Source organism: Hyperolius riggenbachi, chromosome 1 (genome assembly GCF_040937935.1).
Source record: "Hyperolius riggenbachi isolate aHypRig1 chromosome 1, aHypRig1.pri, whole genome shotgun sequence".
NCBI lineage: Eukaryota > Metazoa > Chordata > Amphibia > Anura > Hyperoliidae > Hyperolius > Hyperolius riggenbachi.
Genome location: NC_090646.1, coordinates 23,237,289 through 23,257,905, shown reverse-complemented (window position 1 = coordinate 23,257,905; position 20,617 = coordinate 23,237,289). Strand labels below are relative to the sequence as shown.

The 20,617-nt window shown below is 44.5% G+C and overlaps 1 pseudogene; it reads left to right on the top strand.

The window, feature by feature from the left end:
* Window positions 1-19,977, top strand: part of LOC137522661 (vomeronasal type-2 receptor 26-like) — a 51,534-nt pseudogene extending 31,557 nt beyond the window's left edge.
* Window positions 19,978-20,617: the final 640 nt, after the last annotated feature.

The following is a 20,617-nucleotide window of genomic DNA, read 5'->3' as shown; positions in this document are numbered from 1 at the left end:
TCTTTGTTTGAAGATCAGCTTAGAGTAATTCCTGGAAACTGCACTGGGCAGGTTTTCCTAGTGCAGTTAGGATTGCTTATCTGTTTAGTTTGTCTGTTGTGATTGTCCTGTCCCAGCGGTGGTCGACAGGAAATCATTCTGTGTGTTTGGGTGCTAACCAGAACAGCGGTTGTTACTGGTAGCCCTTTCTGATCTGTCTTCCTGGATCGCGCTGGCCTCTTATCGCTAGTGCTGTGGATCCCTTAGTTCTGCTACTCTGTAACTGGATCGCACTAGCATCCTGCGCTAGTGCTGTGGATCCTTCTGTTCTGCTACTCTGTACCTGGATCGCACTAGCATCCTGCGCTAGTACTGTGGATCCTTCTGTTCTGTCTTCCTAGATCGCGCTAGCCACTTTCGCTAGTGCTGTGGATCCTATCTCTCGCTTGTCCCTGTTTTCGTGTGTCTGTCTTGTCTGCGACGAACGCTTGCTGGAGACTCGGTGAGGTAACCGTTAAGCAAGCGCTCGCGTCCTCTGTTTCATGTTTGTCTGTCGATGGTTAGTTAGGCGTGCTTGTCTCTATTGTGCTTATCACGTGGAGACCGCACATGAACGCGTGCACTGTTGCGAATGAGTGCGGTGTTCGCGTTCAGTTAGCGTTTGTTATTTTTCCGTATCTCCTCATTGTATTATTTGCTGTGCCTTTGCTATCCACGTATTCTGTTCTGATCTGCCTTGTGTCACTTTTGGCAATCGCCTTTCTTGCGGTTGCGTTTCTGTTTCGTATCTGCTGTTGTGTGTGCGCTGTCGCGGGGTGGCGACTAGATTGGCGCACACACATACAACCTGTCCCTTTGCTCGTTCTCATTCACAATCGCTTCTCTTGCGATTGCATTCTGCGCTTCGTACAATTTCTGTCTGGCATTTGTGGAGGTACAGAGGATTGGTTCCTCTGCACTCCCCAGCGCCATCTGCCGACAGGAATTTCCCTCTACGGGTGCGTAGCACCTTTTGCTGGGTTCCTGCAATTATACGCTTGTGGAGGATTTCCGCCGTATCAGCGCACACGTTGTGCGCTGATCACGGAGAAAGTTCCACAATCGTTACAGTATGACTAGCCCAACCCAAAACCCCAGTGTAGACGGAATTTCCGATTTGTACGATTTTGTTGAGTATGCATCTGCTGATCAGTTTCCAGGTTTTTTGCCCCAATCCAAAGCTTATGTGGATCCTACTATAGGTAGGATCGCACACTATATTAAAGCAGTTAAAAAATCTGTTCTTGTTCCTGAACTCCACCCCTATGGAGATTATCTGGATACTGGCCTGTTTGAACCCCCATTTGCTTCCTGGGATGTTGGGGCCTTGCTGGAGGAATTCGATTTTGATTGGAAAGCCTTTTGCGATTTTTACATCGCAAAAAGCAAGGATGTCTTGAATGATTGTCTCGATTCTATGTACCTTTTGATTGATTCCGATGAATGTGACGAGGGTGATGTGGATCTGGTGATTTATGTGTGGCAGACGATTTTGGATGAGTTGCACACACACCAACCAATTTATTCCAATAAAGAGACATCGTTGTCGGATGATTGTTCCTGCCTTTCTGGGGTAAAGCATGTGAATCTTGACTTTGTGCAATCTGAAATGAATGAGTGTGCCGCTGTGGTTGATTCATGTGCCAATCCTGAAGGATTCTCTCCTGACAGTGTGCAGTTTGAATCTGTGCGATCTGATGCCTGTTTCTCGGATGTTCCTGCAGATTGTGATCGGCATGAGTCTGCCGGTTTCCTCAAGGATGTGTGGGATCCTTTGTCATTTAGAAACAGATCTTTGAGATCTTCCGTCTGTGACCCTGCTATGGGGAAAAGTTCTCGACTATGCAGCGTCAAAAGTAAAATTATTATGCCTAATAAAGTTTATCCTGTTGATGTCGCTATTTCTTCTGCAGATGAGTCTCTGTCTCACCCTGTTCACACCTGTAGGGGCCCGTTGCCTGATGACAGTTGCTCCAGTGTTTCGGTCCTGAATGCCTTGCAGTCTGCTCTGCAGATCGCGGAGGTTTGCGATATGGAAGCATCATTTTCACAACCTAAAGTGATTTTTGATTCGCAGGTTTTGCGTTCTGACTCCTCGGATTCGACATTGTTGGCCGAATCTAAGAGTGAGACAGCGCTTCGGTTTTGCGAATCTGATGCTGAACCTTCTTTGCCTTGTTCAGAGACGCTTTCTCTGAACCTGCCCTGTACCATGAATGAAAACATGTTTTCCTTTCACACTGACGTTTGTGAGCCCCTTTCTTGCTCTGAGGGAAGTGCTGATTCTGCACCCTGTACTCTGGATGAGTCAATGTGGCCTTGCTCAGAATCCCCTGCAGTGTCCCTAGAGGCTCGTCTAGGTTTTGCCACTATACTCACCTGTTTTTCTGCAGTTTTGGAGTTACAAGCTAGTTTGACTGCCACACAGAATTCTGGGTACAGTGAGAATGAAGTTAGGGAGTCAGTGTGTGTTCCAGTAAATATTCCTGTACATCCCACTAATTATGATGAAGTTCAGTCTCAGGTTATGGTGGAACCATTCCTGGGACGTCTGCCCTGCCTGCAGGAGGTATTTAATGTTCAGCCCTGTAACATGGATAGTTCAGAATCCTTCTTAGAAAACCTGGAAAATGATGTTCCTGAGGTCTTGTTTGATGTTCTGGAGGTCTCCGAGTTCCTCCCAAAGGGTGCAGAACTTGTAGGAGATGTCTCCTGCCCCCCAAGTCCTTCTGAGGTGTTGCCCTCTTCCGTAGGCATTGCTGCCTTGCTGGCTACCTTTTCAGCTCTGGTGGAGCTTCAGTCATGTGTAGTCAATGATGAATTTCTGTCAGATACCATTACAGTCATTGAGATTTCTAAGCTTGAGACCGAGTCTTCTTTTGAAAGACCAGTACCTGTGACCTCTACTCGTGATGATTTTCTGCCAGGTCCTGGTTTTGGTCTTGTCCTGCCGGACTCTGAGGTTGGCAGTTCCCCGACATGTCCTGAGGTTTCTCCTGTGCTGGTGTACCCCAGTGTGCTCTGTGACCCAGAAAGCCCAAGTGTGCCTCGGTTACCAGCGTACTCAGATGCTTCCTCGGTGGAGACATGTTCTGATTTAGCCTGCCTGCTTGCATGCCCAGAAGTGGTCCCTGAAAGTCCTGATCTCGATGGGTGTCCTGCTAATTCTGAATCTGGAACTGTCATAGGTTCCATGGGGGTGCTTGGTAGCTCCCCATGTGAGCCTGGTGAGCGTTGTGGCTTCTTGGAATCTCTGCGGAGCTTCAAGGCGTTCTGGGAGATTCCGAGAGAAGTTTTGCTTGGTACCCTGAATACGATCAACAGCGGCTTTTGTTTTGAAAGAGACACTTAGAACAGGTTTTGTGGTAGATTTGGTATTTTCGGACGCTCCTTGGAAGGTGGTGGGTATTGTCTGGAGGGTGTCGATGGCTTCTTCTCTGGTATCCACAGTCCTGATGGGTGTTACGCTGAGACTTGTAGTGCTGATGGGCATGTTTCGGTGGCTTCTGTTTCCGATGAGGTCGGTTTCGGATGGACTGACTCTGGAATTGGACCTTGTCGGGCTGTCCCGACCTTCATGAGTCTTCTGTTAAAGTGGTTTGGAGAGATCAGTTTTGAGGGTCGTCTAGAATTCGACCCTAGAAGGGGGGGGGGGTACTGTGAGAATCCGCTTAGCTATCTGCGCAAGCAGGCAGCCTTTTGACCATTGTTTAGGTTTGCATGCTGCAGGACTCTGGAAAGGAGACCTTCTGTCAGTTTTGCAGCTTGTGCTTGCTGAGGAATTTGCATATGTTGTCATGCAAATTGCCTGGCCACATTCATTGGAGGCGTGTACTATAAGTACTATGTGTTTCCCACAATGCTTGGCTGGTCATAGGGTTCCTTCCTGTGAAACACTCCTGGAGGAGTGTCAGCCTTACTCTCTGTTTGAAGATCAGCTTAGAGTAATTCCTGGAAGCTGCACTGGGCAGGTTTTCCTAGTGCAGTTAGGATTGCTTATCTGTTTAGTTTGTCTGTTGCGATTGTCCTGTCCCAGCGGTGGTCGACAGGAAATCGTTCTGTGTGTTTGGGTGCTAACCAGAACAGCGGTTGTTACTGGTAGCCCCTTCTGATCTGTCTTCCTGGATCGCGCTGGCCTCTTTTCGCTAGTGCTGTGGATCCTTCTGTTCTGCTACTCTGTAACTGGATCGCACTAGCATCCTGCGCTAGTGCTGTGGATCCTTCTGTTCTGCTACTCTGTAACTGGATCGCACTAGCATCCTGCGCTAGTGCTGTGGATCCTTCTGTTCTGCTACTCTGTACCTGGATCGCACTAGCATCCTGCGCTAGTACTGTGGATCCTTCTGTTCTGTCTTCCTGGATCGCGCTAGCCACTTTCGCTAGTGCTGTGGATCCTATCTCTCGCTTGTCCCTGTTTTCGTGTGTCTGTCTTGTCTGCGACGGACACTTGCTGGAGGCTCGGTGAGGTAACCGTTAAGCAAGCGCTCGCGTCCTCTGTTTCATGTTTGTCTGTCGATGGTGTTAGGCGTGCTTGTCTCTATTGTGCTTATCACGTGGAGACCGCGCATGAACGCGTGCACTGTTGCGAATGAGTGCGGTGTTCGCGTTCAGTTAGCGTTTGTTATTTTTCCGTATCTCCTCATTGTATGATTTGCTGTGCCTTTGTTATCCTCGTATTCTGTTCTGATCTGCCTTGTGTCACTTTTGGCAATCGCCTTTCTTGCGGTTGCGTTTCTGTTTCGTATCTGCTGTTGTGTGTGCGCTGTCGCGGGGTGGCGACTAGATTGGCGCACACGCATACAACCTGTCCCTTTGCTCGTTCTCATTCGCAATCGCTTCTCTTGCGATTACGTTCTGCGCTTCGTACAATTCCTGTCTGGCATTTGTGGAGGTACAGAGGATTGGTTCCTCTGCACTCCCCAGCGCCATCTGCCGACAGGAATTTTCCTCTACGGGTGCGTAGCACCTTTTGCTGGGTTCCTGCAATTATACGCTTGTGGAGGATTTCCGCCGTATCAGCGCACGCGTTGTGCGCTGATCACGGAGAAAGTTCCACAATCGTTACACACGGCACTTCGGTTGGCTTGAGGAACACTTTTTCCCCTTCACCAACCACCAACATGTGTATCCCGCCATGAACGATCGGCGGGAGAGCACACCCACCACAATAACACTGGATGCATATGTGCGTCCAGATTGATTTATGGTGGCTCAAACTGAATGCACATATGCATCCAGTTTCAGTGGTTAAATTTAGCGCTAAACTGAACAAGGGATCATGTTCAGGCTCCACGGCTCTCTCATCCAATCAGGTTGCAGCACAGATAGTGCACAGGAGCAGCTCAGATAGCAGGCACGCCGAACGCAGCAACATCCGAGGCAGAAGCAGGACATATTGTGGTGTGAGACTGGGAACCACGCTGGATCCGGCTACCTGAGGAGGACAGTGGAAGCCTCATTAGTATCCAGAGGCTTCCCCCTCCCAAGGTAAGTAACCACAAGGTGCACTTTTTTTTCTTACAGATTTACTTTAAAGAGACTCTGTAACAAAATTTTGAGCCATATTTGTTCTATCCTATATGTTCCTATGCCTGTTCTAATGTGGTCTGGCTTACTGCAGCCTTTTGTAGTTGTACTGTCTCTGTAATAAATCTTATCTTCTTTCCTCTGCCGGCTCTGTCGGGCTTTACACACCCTCTCCAAGCTCTCCTCTCAGTCTATCACACTCTAGTTAGCAGCCATGTCTTTTGTTTGTAAACACTGCCTAAAAATGGCAATTACAAGCCAGGATTGCAGCAGGGAGTGGCAGAAACAGCACAGAGGGGCCCAGGAGAACATAATGAAGAGAATGGTATGCTTTTTATTGTAAGAATTTTACAGTACAGATTCTCTTTAAGATATATCTGCATGTATTCTTGAGTATACATATCCAGTTAAAAAAAAAATCTTAATTATACACCCACATTTGTGCAATCATACTAATCCATCTGCTTTGTTTCTTCACTCTTTGTTGAAAGATAAACAGATATATAAAAGAGATTGTTTTCCAAAATAAACCGGGAAGAAAGATTTTCTTTAATCAAAAAGGAGAGGTACCTGATAAATTGCTGTTGCAAAGTTGGATTTTCGTTGATGCAGAACATCATTTCCTCACCTATTCTAACACTTTGGGCTTTTTTGCTGAATCTTCAGAAGGACATATGAGCTTTGAACTTCAACCTAAAAATATTGCATGGAAGAATGAAAAGGTAAGGCAACCATATGATCAGGGGCTTAACTAGAAATCACGAGGCCCCCCTACGAAAATTTGGATTCCCCCCCCCCCCCAGGCCCCACTCATGGCCGTTTTGGGGGCAGGAGGGGTTGCAGCATGAGGGGAGAGCATTGACCCCCACATTGGCAGTCATCCCTCCCTCACCTCGGGCTCTCCCCTCAGTGCATTCCCCTCCTGCAGTTTCTCCCTGAGTGTGGCTCTTCCTATCCTTAAAGGGAAACCGTAACCAAGAATTGAACTTTATCCCAATCAGTAGCTGAAACCCCCCTTTACATGAGAAATCTATTCCTTTTCACAAACAGACCATCAGGGGGCTCTGTATGGCTGATTTTGTGGTGAAACCCCTCCCACGGGAGACTGTGAGGACCATGGTCCGAGGAGTTTCCTGTCTGTGAACCTCATTGCATTGTGGGAAATAACAGCTGTTTTACTATGTACAGCTGTTTCCAACTGCCAAAAAAGCAAGCAGCATCTCCTTCCAGTGACATCACTTGCCAGCAGTAAAGATGTAGCCATGTGATACATGTCAGAATGTAAATCAGGGAGGGGACAGATTTTACAATGGGTAAACACTGACTAAATCATTTATACATAATTATTGTAAAAATGAAGTACTTTTTTTTATTACATTATTTTCACTAGAGTTCTTCTTTAAATCATCTGAACAGTATCTGTAATGCAATGTAAGAGTACAGTAAGCACACATTCATACATTTTAAATGCATGCAGTAATGCAACGTGTGTCACAGGTCCAAACATACCTTACTGAGGCAGAGTTAGGCACTATTTGTGCGTTTCATACATGCATAATATTTTACCATACATTAGTAACTATCATTAAAGGATACCTGAAGTGACATGATGAGATAGACATGTGTATGTCCAGTGCCTAGCACACAAATAACTAGGCTGTGTTCCTTTTTTTTTTCTTTCTCTGTCTGAAAGAGTTAAATATCAGGTATGTAAGTGGCTGACTCAGTCCTGACTCAGACAGGAAGTGACTACAGTGTGAGTCTCACTGAGAAATTCCAACTATAAAACACTTTCCTAGCAGAAAATGGCTTCTGAGAGCAGGAAAGAGACAAAAGGGGTTAATAGTTCAAAGATTTTAGCTCTGGCATACTTCAATAAATGTGTCATTGAGCAAAAACAGTTTAAACTTAAAAAGTAGATTTAAACATAAAATAAAACTGTGAAATATCTTAACCTCTTCACGACCGCTCCATGTCAAGAGGCGTGGACGCGGCGGCAGCTCCAGGATCGCTTAACGCTGAGTGGCGTAAGGTCCTGTGGGCGTGTTTTGCAGGATATCACGCGCGCATCTCTGCTTGAATGGCAGGGCTCCACTCCACCATGAGTCTCCCAGCGGCTCGGAGACTGTTCAACGGCGAAACCGCCATCTTTTATCACTGTACAGCGCTGGGATCTACGGCAGCGCTGTACTGCGGACAGGCGTGTGACATGGCTGTCCCCCTGACACCCACAGGAGTGATCAGCTGTCATAAGCTGATGCCTATGACAGCCAATCACAGTGATTGGCTGGCGGGGACATAATAAATAAAAAAAATTGTTATTTTTATTATAAAATAAATATTTGTAAAAAAAAGCAAACAATGCACCATGAAAGAAGGGGGGGGGGATCACTTGTGTGCTGATTTATGCGGCCCTGCAGCAAGGCCCTAAAGGGAACTGAGCACATTCTCTTTCACTGGAATCTCTCCTGGCATAGAAGCTGCCATGTTCCCCCCTCCCCTTCTCACATTCCTTATTTACAGAAGTCAGAGATGCTATCTTCACACTTTGACACACACAATGTCTTTGAAGAAACAGACCTAATTACTCACCCCCTTTGTTAATGAAAAGGTTTTGTTTACGTCTTGGTAATTAGCTCAATAAAACAATTAGCTTCCTGAAGTCTCTGCGGTTGGGGACGGCCAGGCAGCCCTGCTGAAACAGGCTACTAAAACTACTTTGAATGTAAAATACAAGGTAAAATGAAAGTTTATTTGAATAATGAAACAGATTGTTGGCATTTTTCATGTGCTATAGAAATGTTCTGAGTGCTAAAAAAGGTGCTCGGTTCACTTTAAAGCTGCAGTGGCCCAATTTGTGAAAAATAGCCTGGTAAAAAGTCATTTTTAGGAGAAGAAAGATAGATACAATCGTTTATTTCATTAGTTTATTTTCGCCTCAGGTATCCTTTAATTTTGTTATGTGCTATAATGTTTTTGCATCGAAATACAGTGTGTAATGTGTTTACCCATAATGCCAGGGGCATAACTAGAGGGGAGCAGCACCTGCAATCACAGCGGGGCCCAGAACTGTGGGGGTCGCCAACTACTAACCTTCCCGTCCCCGATACAGGGGACTATACTTCAGATCAGGTGTGTATGTGGCTGCACTTGTTATGGGTGTGAAGATGACCCTTGTGAGATGGTCTCCCAGGCTGTGAGGGTCACCAAGGGGAGGCAAGGGAAGGGGTGTCAACATAAGGGGAGCCTGACAAAGTTTTGCTGGTAGGGCCATGAATTGCCCCTGCATAATGCGTTACACTTTAATGCAGTTTAGGGAATACACCATTTACCAATCCTGTTTTTTGAGAATAATGTTGACTTACTATTTTCACTAACTGCTTTCAATATTTAAGAGGCCAGAGTCTCGGTGCAATAAGAGGTGCCTTCCTGGACACAGGAAAGTTCCAACAAGAGGGATCCATCACTGCTGCTATCATTGTGTCCCGTGTTCCACAGGAGAGGTGTCCAACGTAACAGGTAGGGTGGATTAATTTGGTTATTGCCATCACAAATTTATATCACTAGACTCATTTGAAAAGCCCATGTGTACATTATACATAAGCTAAAACATCTTCTAGAAGACAGTATTCCTGTATACATACAAGTAGAAACATGTACAGTGGCTTGCAAAATTATTCGGCCCCCTTGAAGTTTTCCACATTTTGTCACATTACTGCCACAAACATGAATCAATTTTATTGGAATTCCACATGAAAGACCAATACAAAGTGGTGTACATGTGAGAAGTGGATCGAAAATCATACATCATTCCAAACATTTTTTACAAATAAATAACTGCAAAGTGGGGTGTGCGTAAATATTCGGTCCCCTGAGTCAATACTTTGTAGAACCACCTTTTGCTGCAATTACAGCTGCCAGTCTTTTAGGGTATGTCTCTACCAGCTTTGCACATCTAGAGACTGAAATCCTTGCCCATTCTTCTTTGCAAAACAGCTCCAGCTCAGTCAGATTAGATGGACAGCGTTTGTGAACAGCAGTTTTCAGATCTTGCCACAGATTCTCGATTGGATTTAGATCTGGACTTTGACTGGGCCATTCTAACACATGGATATGTTTTGTTTTAAACCATTCCATTGTTGCCCTGGCTTTATGTTTAGGGTCATTGTCCTGCTGGAAGGTGAACCTCCGCCCCAGTCTCAAGTCTTTTGCAGTCTCCAAGAGGTTTTCTTCCAAGTTTGCCCTGTATTTGGCTCCATCCATCTTCCCATCAACTCTGACCAGCTTCCCTGTCCCTGCTGAAGAGATGCACCCCCCGAGCATGATGCTGCCACCACCATATTTGACGGTGTGGATGGTGTGTTCAGAGTGATGTGCAGTGTTAGTTTTCCGCCACACATAGTGTTTTGCATTTTGGCCAAAAAGTTCCATTTTGGTCTCATCTGACCAGAGCACCTTCTTCCACATGGGTGCTGTGTCCCCCACATGGCTTGTGGCAAACTGCAAACGGGACTTCTTATGTTTTCTGTTAACAATGCCTTTCTTCTTGCCACTCTTCCATAAAGGCCAACTTTGTACAATGCATGACTAATAGTTGTCCTATGGACAGAGACTCCCATTTGAGCTGCAGAGCTCTGCAGCTCGTCCAGAGTCACCATGGGCCTCTTGACTGCATTTCTGATCAGCACTCTCCTTGTTAGGCCTGTGAGTTTAGGTGGACGGCCTTGTCTTGGTAGGCTTACAGTTGTGCCATACTCCTTCCATTTCTGAATGATCGCTTGAACAGTGCTCCGTGATATGTTTAAGGCTTTGGAAATATTTTTGTAGCCTAAGCCTGCTTTAAATTTCTCAATAACTTGATCCCTGGCCTGTCTTGTGTGTTCTTTGGACTTCACGGTGTTGTTGCTCCCAAGATTCTCTTAGACAACCTCTGAGGCCCTCACAGAGCAGCTGTATTTGTACTGACATTAGATTACACACAGGTGCACTCGATTTAGTCATTAGCACTCATCAGGCAATGTCTATAGGCAACTGACTGCACTCAGATCAAAGGGGGCCGAATAATTATGCACACACAACTTTGCAGTTGTTTATTTGTAAAAAATGTTTGGAATCCTGTATGCTTTTCGTTCCACTGCTCACGTGTACACCACTTTGTGTTGGTCTTTCATGTGGAATTCCAATAAAATGGATTCATGTTTGTGGCAGTAATGTGACAAAATGTGGAAAACTTCAAGGGGGCCGAATACTTTTACAACCCACTGTAAGAGTTTGTTATCCAGAAGCAAAATAGTTACAGATCGCTTTCCCGTGTTTTATTCCGAAGGTATGAAGAAAGCAACTCATGCTGCCAGCTCACATTTTCTATCACTGTCGGCATAGAGGTGAGTGTAAAACTGCACATAAAACAGTAATGTAGCTTTACCTTTATGCCTAGTACACACTATACAATTTTCTGTAAGGTTTTGTGTTAGATTTAGCTGCCAGATAGATCATTTCCAACATGTTGAAAAGTAGCTATCTAACCATCTATCTGCCAAGCAATTAAGCATTGTTCTACTCAGCAGGAGATAACCAGAAGACAATGCACCGGAGAAAATAACCAGTCTCTAAAGGTGCGTACACATACACTACCAGCGGCAATGACGGGTCCCCCGGACCCTCCCGCTGGGTGGTCTTTAGCCGACAGTAGTGCATGTGTACGCGCTGCCGGCAGACTGATAAAGCGGATCGTTCAGAAACAGCCTTATCAGTCCACCGACAGCGCGTACACATGCGCTACTTTCGGCTAAAAGACCGCCCAGCGGGAGGGTCTGGTGGACCCGTCATGACCTCTGGTAGTGCATGTGTACGTACCTTACCAGTACTTTACAGAAAATAATCTAATTACAGAAAATCTTACAGAAAATCTAACAGGAAATTGTATGGTGTGTACTAGGCATTAGGCTGATATCAACTCTTTACAGACATCTCAGCAGGGGGTGCATATTAAAAGTTGATATCAACCTTCAATATGAGGTGAGGCCACACTAATAAGTTTAGCAAGATTTTCATCCACTTCTGATTGGCACATTTGAGTAGAAAAAAATATTATAAATAGAAGCACAATTATAAATCAAAGTGAAACGATCAATAAATCAGGTCTAGTAATTGCCATTAATAAGGGCCAAAAAATTATAAAAGGTCGTACTAATATTTTACAGTAATTATTTCTATTTACTATCAGTTTTATGTAAAAACCTTGTAGTATACAGTGGTGTGAAAAACTATTTGCCCCCTTCCTGATTTCTTATTCTTTTGCATGTTTGTCACACTTAAATGTTTCTGCTCATCAAAAAACGTTAACTATTAGTCAAAGATAACATAATTGAACACAAAATGCAGTTTTAAATGATGGTTTTTATTAGTTAGTGAGAAAAAAAACTCCAAATCTACATGGCCCTGTGTGAAAAAGAAATTGCCCCCTGAACCTAATAACTGGTTGGGCCATCTTTAGCAGCAATAACTGCAATCAAGTGTTTGCGATAACTTGCAACGAGTCTTTTACACCGCTCTAGAGGAATTTTGGCCCACTCATCTTTGCAGAATTGTTGTAATTCAGCTTTATTTGAGGGTTTTCTAGCATGAACCGCCTTTTTAATGTCATGCCACAACATCTCAATAGGATTCAGGTCAGGACTTTGACTAGGCCACTCCAAAGTCTTTATTTTGTTTTTCTTCAGCCATTCAGAGGTGGATTTGCTGGTGTGTTTTGGGTCATTGTCCTGCTGCAGCACCCAAGATCGCTTCAGCTTGAGTTGACAAACAGATGGCCGGACATTCTCCTTCAGGATTTTTTGGTAGACAGTAGAATTCATGGTTCCATCTATCACAGCAAGCCTTCCAGGTCCTGAAGCAGCAAAACAACCCCGGACCATCACACTACCACCACCATATTTTACTGTTGGTATGATGTTCTTTTGCTGAAATGCTGTGTTACTTCTACGCCAGATGTAACGGGACACGCACCTTCCAAAAAGTTCAACTTTTGTCTCGTCGGTCCACAAGGTATTTTCCCAAAAGTCTTGCCAATCATTGAGATGTTTTTTTAGCAAAATTGAGACGAGCCTTAATGTTCTTTTTGCTTAAAAGTGGTTTGCGCCTTGGATATCTGCCATGCAGACCGTTTTTGCCCAGTCTCTTTCTTATGGTGGAGTCGTGAACAATGACCTTAATTGAGGCAAGTTAGGCCTGCAGTTCTTTAGATGTTGTCCTGGGGTCTTTTGTGGCCTCTCGGATGAGTTTTCTCTGCGCTCTTGGGGTAATTTTGGTCGGCCGGCCACTCCTGGGAAGGTTCATCACTGTTCCATGTGTTTGCCATTTGTGGATAATGGCTCTCACTGTGGTTCGCTGGAGTCCCAAAGCTTTAGAAATGGCTTTATAACCTTTACCAGACTGATAGATCTCAATTACAGTACTTTGTTCTCATTTGTTCCTGAATTTCTTTGGATCTTGGCATGATGTCTAGCTTTTGAGATGCTTTTGGTCTACTTCTCTGTGTCAGATAGCTCCTATTTAAGTGATTTCTTGATTGAAACAGGTGTGGAAGTAAGCGGACCTGGGGGTTACTACAGAAATTGAACTCAGGTGTGATAAACCACAGTTAAGTTCTTTTTTAACAAGGGGGGGCAATCACTTTTTCACACAGGGCCATGTAGATTTGAAGGGTTTTTTTCTCACTAAATAATAAAAATCATCATTTAAAACTGCATTTTGTGTTCAATTATGTTATCTTTGACTAATAGTTAACAGTTTTTGATGAGCAGAAACATTTAAGTGTGACAAACATGCAAAAGAACAAGAAATCAGGAAGGGGGCAAATAGTTTTTCACACCACTGTATTTGCCAGGAGTCAGTGCAGTTTTATTGCAGTTGTACAGTGAACCCAGCAAAAGCACTAAATTTTGCCCCGGGCCTTCCTACTCATACTGCACTTAAAATCCACCACCAACCTGCTTTTAAAGAACTTCTGAGGTCAAAAATGTGAAAAAAATTAAATATCTAACCACTTTTTTTTATCTACGGAGGACGCCATCCGCGCCCTGGATTTAATTCCGCCTGGTTTCCCACTCTGTTACCGGCCCTGGTCCCTACCCCACGGGTTGGGTTATCTTTCCCCGCACAGTATGGCTGCCAAAGCTTGCCGTGCTGCTTAGTCTGCATAGACACGAGTGCAGCTGCGCAGCTCTAGGGCCTTCTCTGGATGCGCACGATGTACGCACAGGTTACAGCTGGGAGTGATGACGTAGCAGGAGGAGCCCCTAGAGCTGTGAGGAGGCTATAGAGCTGCTCAGCCGCAATTGTGTCAATGCAGACTGCACAGCCGCGGCAAGCTTTGGCGGCCATATGGTGCGGGGAAGGTTAACCCAACCCGTGAGGTAGGGTCCGGACCCAACCGGTGGGCGGTAACAAAGCGGGGACACGGCGGAATGAAATGGAGGGCGTAGATGGCTTCCTCCATGGATAAAAAAAGTGGTCAGGTATTTAACTTTTTCCATTTTTGACCTCGGAAGTCCTTTATGGTAAAAAAATCAATCTTTTTTTTTTTTTTATAATTTTTACAGAAAATACTTTTTCTCACCTAACATATCTACATGCAAAGCTGGGCGCCGCTATAGCACTAATTCATCCCACGCAAGGGTCATTTGGTGTTATGGGCCCCAAATTATTTCTCCCTCTGAGTTGCTATGACTCGGAGGGGGAATGGCAGCAGGGTAAGCTGTCATTTGGCTCACCCTGCGCCCAGCTCACCGGCAATATTATAATACACAGATTCCTGGCAGCAATTGGCTGCCTATCTCATGAGGGTCTTGCTAAGCGAGATTGGGGCCAATTTTGCTTTCTCATCACTACTCATTACACCTGCCTCAGTGACTGGAAATGTGGCACAAAGGGATCAGGAAGGGGCAGTAAGTAGTGCGAGAGGTAAGCAGGTGGCAGTGGCTGATCAATAAGCGGTGTGGGGGTGTCTCACTTAGTGTTAGGATTATCAGTAGGAAGGTTAGCAAGAAGTTTTGAATCAGGATGATACCATTTATTGGCTAACTCGGAAGTAAAAAAATCTTCATACTTTGCTCCTGTCGGAATGTTACTGTATTTTTTAGGCTATAAGACTCACTTTTTCTCCCCCAAAAGTGGGGGAAAAAGTCACTGCGTCTTATAGTCCAAATACAGGGAGGTCCTGACTTGTGAGCGCCTGCCAATATGAACCTCCAATCCGCATCAATGTCTGAGACTCCCTGTACTGTGCCCATGCAGAGGAGGACAGAGGGGGACAAACGGAGGAGACAGGGAGACACAAAGGGGCATAGAGGAAGACACAAGGAGGACAGAGGCGGACACATGGAGGACACAGGAGGAGACAAGGAGGACAGAGGCGGACACATGGAGGACACAGGAGGAGACAAGGAGGACAGAGGCGGACACATGGAGGACACAGGAGGAGACAAGGAGGACAGAGGCTGACACATGGGGGACACAGGAGGACACAAGGGGGACAGAAGAGGACACGGGGAGACAGAAGAGGTACAAGGGGGCACGAGGTACAAAGGGGGCATATTCAACAAGATGCCCCTTCACCATGGATGCACAAGGTTAAGTATATTTTTTCCCCTGTTTTTTGTCCTCTAAATCTAGTTGTATGTTATACGATAGTTACAGAGGCACCAGCAGAATAAAATATGATTAATTTAAAACAATAATAAAATCCGGGGGGTAAGGGTGGACCTACCTCCCTCGGAGCCAAAAAACACAACCACTGTAGAGTGTGGACAAATTTTAATCTGTACTCCAGAAAAACAATTGGAACGCGTTTCGCGGGTCTCAAGCCCGCCTCCTCAGGCAAAATACAAGATAGGAGCAGCTCAGAAGTTGTGCACGTGCAGCGCAGCGTGTACAGAGGCGCTGCGCTGCACGTGCACAACTTCTGAGCTGCTCCTATCTTGTATTTTGCCTGAGGAGGCGGGCTTGAGACCCGCGAAACGCGTTCCAATTGTTTTTCTGGAGTACAGATTAAAATTTGTCTACACTCTACAGTGGTTGTGTTTTTTGGCTCCGAGGGAGGTAGGTCCACCCTTACCCCCCGGATTTTATTATTGTTTTAAATTGATCCAATTTTATTCTGCTGGCGCCTCTGTAACTATCGTATATTATTATCCACCTGGTGGATGGGTGCGAGCACCCCTTTCTTTTCTTACTACAGAGAGCGACTTCTTGGCCTGAGTGGGGACAGGCTTAATATCCCCATAAGCGCTGAAAGTGGTTGCCTGATACTTGGCAACCCATGTTTGTGAGTATATCTCTGATTATCTATCACAAATTATTCAAATAATCTCAGTAATACACTATTGGGGGCTCCCATTTTTTCTCCCTGTGTTTTATCTTAGTTGCATGTTATGGTCAGGAGCGCTTTAGAGTCCGAAAAACACGGTACTGTTAAGTGAATCAGTAGGGGGGTCAATGTTAGGTGTATCGGTAGGAGAGCCAGTGTTAGGTGTATCAGTAGGAGGGCTAGTGTTAGGCATACCAGTAGGAGGGTTAGCGTTAGGTTTATTGGTAGGAGGGATAGTTTTAGGAGTATCAGTAGGAAAGTTAGTGTTAGGCGTATCGGTAGGAGAGTCAGTGTTAAGTGTATTAGTAGGACGGTTAGCGTTAGGTGTATCGGTAGGAGAGTCAGTGTTAAAGAGACACTGAAGCGAAAAAAAAAATTATGATATTATGATTTGTATGTGTAGTACAGCTAAGAAATAAAACATTAAGATCAGATACATCAGTCTAATTGTTTCCAGTACAGGAAGAGTTAAGAAACTCCAGTTGTTATCTCTATGAAAAAAAGCAATTAAGCTCTGCGACTTTCAAAGTCGTGGAGAGGGCTGTTATCTGACTTTTATTATCTCAAGTGTTATTGAACTATTTACTTTTTCTCTGCCAGAGGAGAGTTCATTAGTTCACAGACTGCTCTGAAAGAATCATTTTGAATGCTGAGTGTTGTGTAATCTGCACATATTATAGAATGATGCAATGTTAGAAAAAACACTATATACCTGAAAATAAAAATATGAGAAAATTTTCTTTGCTGCTAAAGTTCTAGTAATTATGCATAGTACACAACCAATTCCTTATATCATATTTTTTTTTCCGCTTCAGTGTCTCTTTAAGTGTATTAGTAGGACGGTTAGCGTTAGGTGTATCGGTAGGAGGACTAGTGTTAGGCATATCGGTAGGAGTGTCAGTGTTAAGTGTATTAGTAGAAGGGTTAGTGTTAGGTGTATCGGTAGGAGGGTTAGTGCTAGGCATATCAGTGGGAAGGTTAGTAGTAGGTATAATGGTAGGAAGGTTAGTGTGAGAGTATAGTTTAGGAGGTGGTCCCAAGTAGTGTTGGGCGAACAGTGTTCGCCACTGTTCGGGTTCTGCAGAACATCACCCTGTTCAGGTGATGTTCGAGTTCAGCCGAACACCTGACGGTGCTCGGCCAAACCATTCGGCCACATAGCCGAACTAAGAGCGCATGGCCGAACGTTCCCCGAACGTTCGGCTAGCGCTGTGATTGGCCGAACGGGTCACGTGGTTCGGGCCCGAACGCGCTCTGATTGGCCGAACGGTCACGTGGTTCGGGTAAATAAATACCCGAACCACGTCATATCTCCGCCATTTCTCTGTGGGTTTAGCTTTGGGTAGGAAGGCAGGGTAGTTCGCTCTCCAGCCACGCTAGCCAGGGTCCCCCCCAGTCATTGTGTGTCGCTGCTGGGAACAGTAGTACACCGCTCGCTCAGCCACACTATATATATAGCATTGTTTACTGCCACTGTGTACCTCGCTCAGCCACGCTATATATAGCATTGTGTTTTCTGACACTCTGTGTACACGGCTTAGCCTGGCTATATAGCATTGTGTGTACTGCCACTGTGCACCTCGCTCAGCCACGCTATATATAGCATTGTGTTTTCTGACACTCTGTGTACACGGCTTAGCCTGACTATATAGCATTGTGTGTACTGCCACTGTGCACCTCGCTCAGCCACGCTATATATAGCATTGTGTTTTCTGACACTCTGTGTACACGGCTTAGCCTGACTATATAGCATTGTGTGTACTGCCACTGTGCACCTCGCTCAGCCACGCTATATATAGCATTGTGTTTACTGCCACTCTGTGTACACCGCTCAGCCAGACTATATACCATTGTTTACTGACACTCTGTGTACACCGCTCAGCCAGACTATATACCATTGTTTACTGACACTCTGTGTACACGGCTCAGCCTGACTATATAGCATTGTGTGTACTGCCACTGTGTACCTCGCTCAGCCACGCTATATATAGCATTGTTTACTGACACTCTGTGTACACGGGTCAGCCAGACTATATAGCATTGTGTGTACTGCCACTCTGTGTACATGGCTCAGCCAGACTATATATCATTGTGTGTACTGCCACTCTGTGTACACCGCTCAGCCAGACTATATAGCATTGTGTGTACTGCCACTCTGTGTACACCGCTCAGCCAGACTATATAGCATTGCCGCGTGGTCCCTGTTTATTGAACCACTTATCTTTATTACATTTATGACTGCATGGCGGTACAAAGCATGCTATCCGCACGCTTCTTGTCCTCATGCAAGGCCTGGGTTGTTGTGTCTCACAAAGCGTGGCCTTCTCCTCCTGCGCCTCCTCCTGTTCCATCACGTCTGCTGCTGCTGGGTTAGCGTTGCCGCGTGGTCCCTGTTTATTGAACCACTTATCTTTATTACATTTATGACTGCATGGCGGTACAAAGCATGCTATCCGCACGCTTCTTGTCCTCATGCAAGGCCTGGGTTGTTGTGTCTCACAAAGCGTGGCCTTCTCCTCCTGCGCCACCCTCCTCCTGTTCCATCACGTGTGCTGCTGCTGGGTTAGCGTTACCGGTCCCTTTTTCTGGAACCTCTTATATGTATTACATTTATGACTGCATGCCGACAAAAAGCATGTTACCTGTGCAAAGAAAACAGACATTTCCCGCATTTAAAAGACAGTTTTCCCTTTGAAACTTTACAATCGATTTTCTCAAAAACTATAAGCTCTTTTTGCTAATTTTTTTTTCCTCTTGTACCCACTCCCAAGGTGCACATACCCTGTAAATTTGGGGTATGTAGCATGTAAGGAGGCTTTACAAAGCACAAAAGTTCGGGTCCCCATTGACTTCCATTATGTTCGGAAATTCGTGTCGAACACCCGAACATCGCGGCCATGTTCGGCCTGTTCGGCCCGAACCCGAACATCTAGATGTTCGCCCAACACTAGTCCCAAGTTGCTATAGGCAACAGATATCAGTATCGTTAATACAATTTAACTTGATACAATTTTACTTATATAATTACTATCAAAATCAGCTCATGACAAACCCACTTGCATATACTGCGTACTAAACATACACATCAGGAAGGATTGTTCAGGTAATGGTAATCCAATCTTAATTTAACTGTTGTTTTACAGACAGTGAAAACTGCCACAAGTGTTCCGATGAAGAGTGGCCAGACGAGAGGAAGATAAAATGTGTTCCTAAAACATTCGACTTTTTGTCATATGAAAAGGATATTTTAGTTTTGTTCTTTGCAATAATCACATTACTGTTTTCCTTTATTCTATTATTTGGATTGGGAATATTTACTTATGCCCGGGACACACCAATTGTGAAAGCCAATAACCGGACTGTGAGCTTCATTCTGCTGACCTCCATCCTGCTGAGCTTCCTCTGTGTCTTCTTGTTCCTCGGACGTCCCGTGGACATAACCTGCATGCTGAGACAGGTTCTGTATGGAATATGTTTCTCCATTTCACTTTCCTCTGTTCTGGCCAAGACCATACAGGTGTGCATTGTCTTCAAAGCCAGCAAACCTGGAAACTCCTGGAAGGAATGGATCTCAGCCAAAGTGTCCTATTATGTGGTCTTGTCATGTTCCTCTGTCCAACTTCTGAACTGCATTATTTGGTTATTAACGTTTCCACCGTATCAAGAGTATGACATGAACTCTGATCCAGGGAAGATCATTGTTCAGTGTAATGAGGGGTCAGTGATTGGCTTCTACTCTGTGTTGGGGTTATATGGGGTTCCTGGCTCTAGTGAGTTTTCTTCTGGCTTTCATGGTGAGGACATTACCGGACAGCTTTAATGAGGCCAAGTACATCACGTTCAGCATGCTGGTGTTCTGCAGTGTCTGGATTGCCATGATCCCGGCCTATCTGAGCACCAGAGGGAAATACATGGTGGCTGTGGAGGTATTTGCTATACTGACCTCCAGTGCTGGAATATTAGGCTGTATATTTTTCCCCAAAATTTACATAATTTTGGTTAAGCCTGATTTAAACTGCCGAAAACATATGCTGATAAAAAACAAAAATTCACTTTTACTGTAAATGATATATATTTTTTTGTATTGCACTATAAATTTTTGCATTTGATTTTAATGTTATTAAATATGTAAATGTGTGTCAATTTGATTATAAAAGTAAATCGTTGTTATTAAAAATCATACAGTTAAATCTGCCTGTGTGTCGTCCAATGATCCAGGAAAATGTATATTTCCTCTCTTGATACAATTAAGTAAACATAAGATAATGTTATCTCCAGTTCGAATGAGTCCAGCTGGCCCTGCAGGAAGCTTAAGTAACTCCTATGTTTAACTAGTTGAATGATGTTCTAGTAAAAAAAAAATGGTGGTAGTATATTATATGATGTAGAAATGCTGGGATTCATACCACTTTAATATAATTATTTGTTCTTAAAGTGGCCCTGAACTCTTTTTTTTCTATAGTACTGTAACCTATTACTCTAGAGAATTCTTCTGTTACTGATTTTGGAACTACTTTTGTAAGCTTCTTTCTTTTTTATTTTCCTCTGCACATCTAGGAAACTGTTAGTTTTTTTCATAGATTTAATTTACCAACATTCAAACCAATTTAAAGTAATTCTGAAGCACTGAAAATGCATTTCATTACTGCATTATTGAAGCATGTTATGCTGTATTGTGTTCCCTTTTAAAAGGTAAAAAAATAG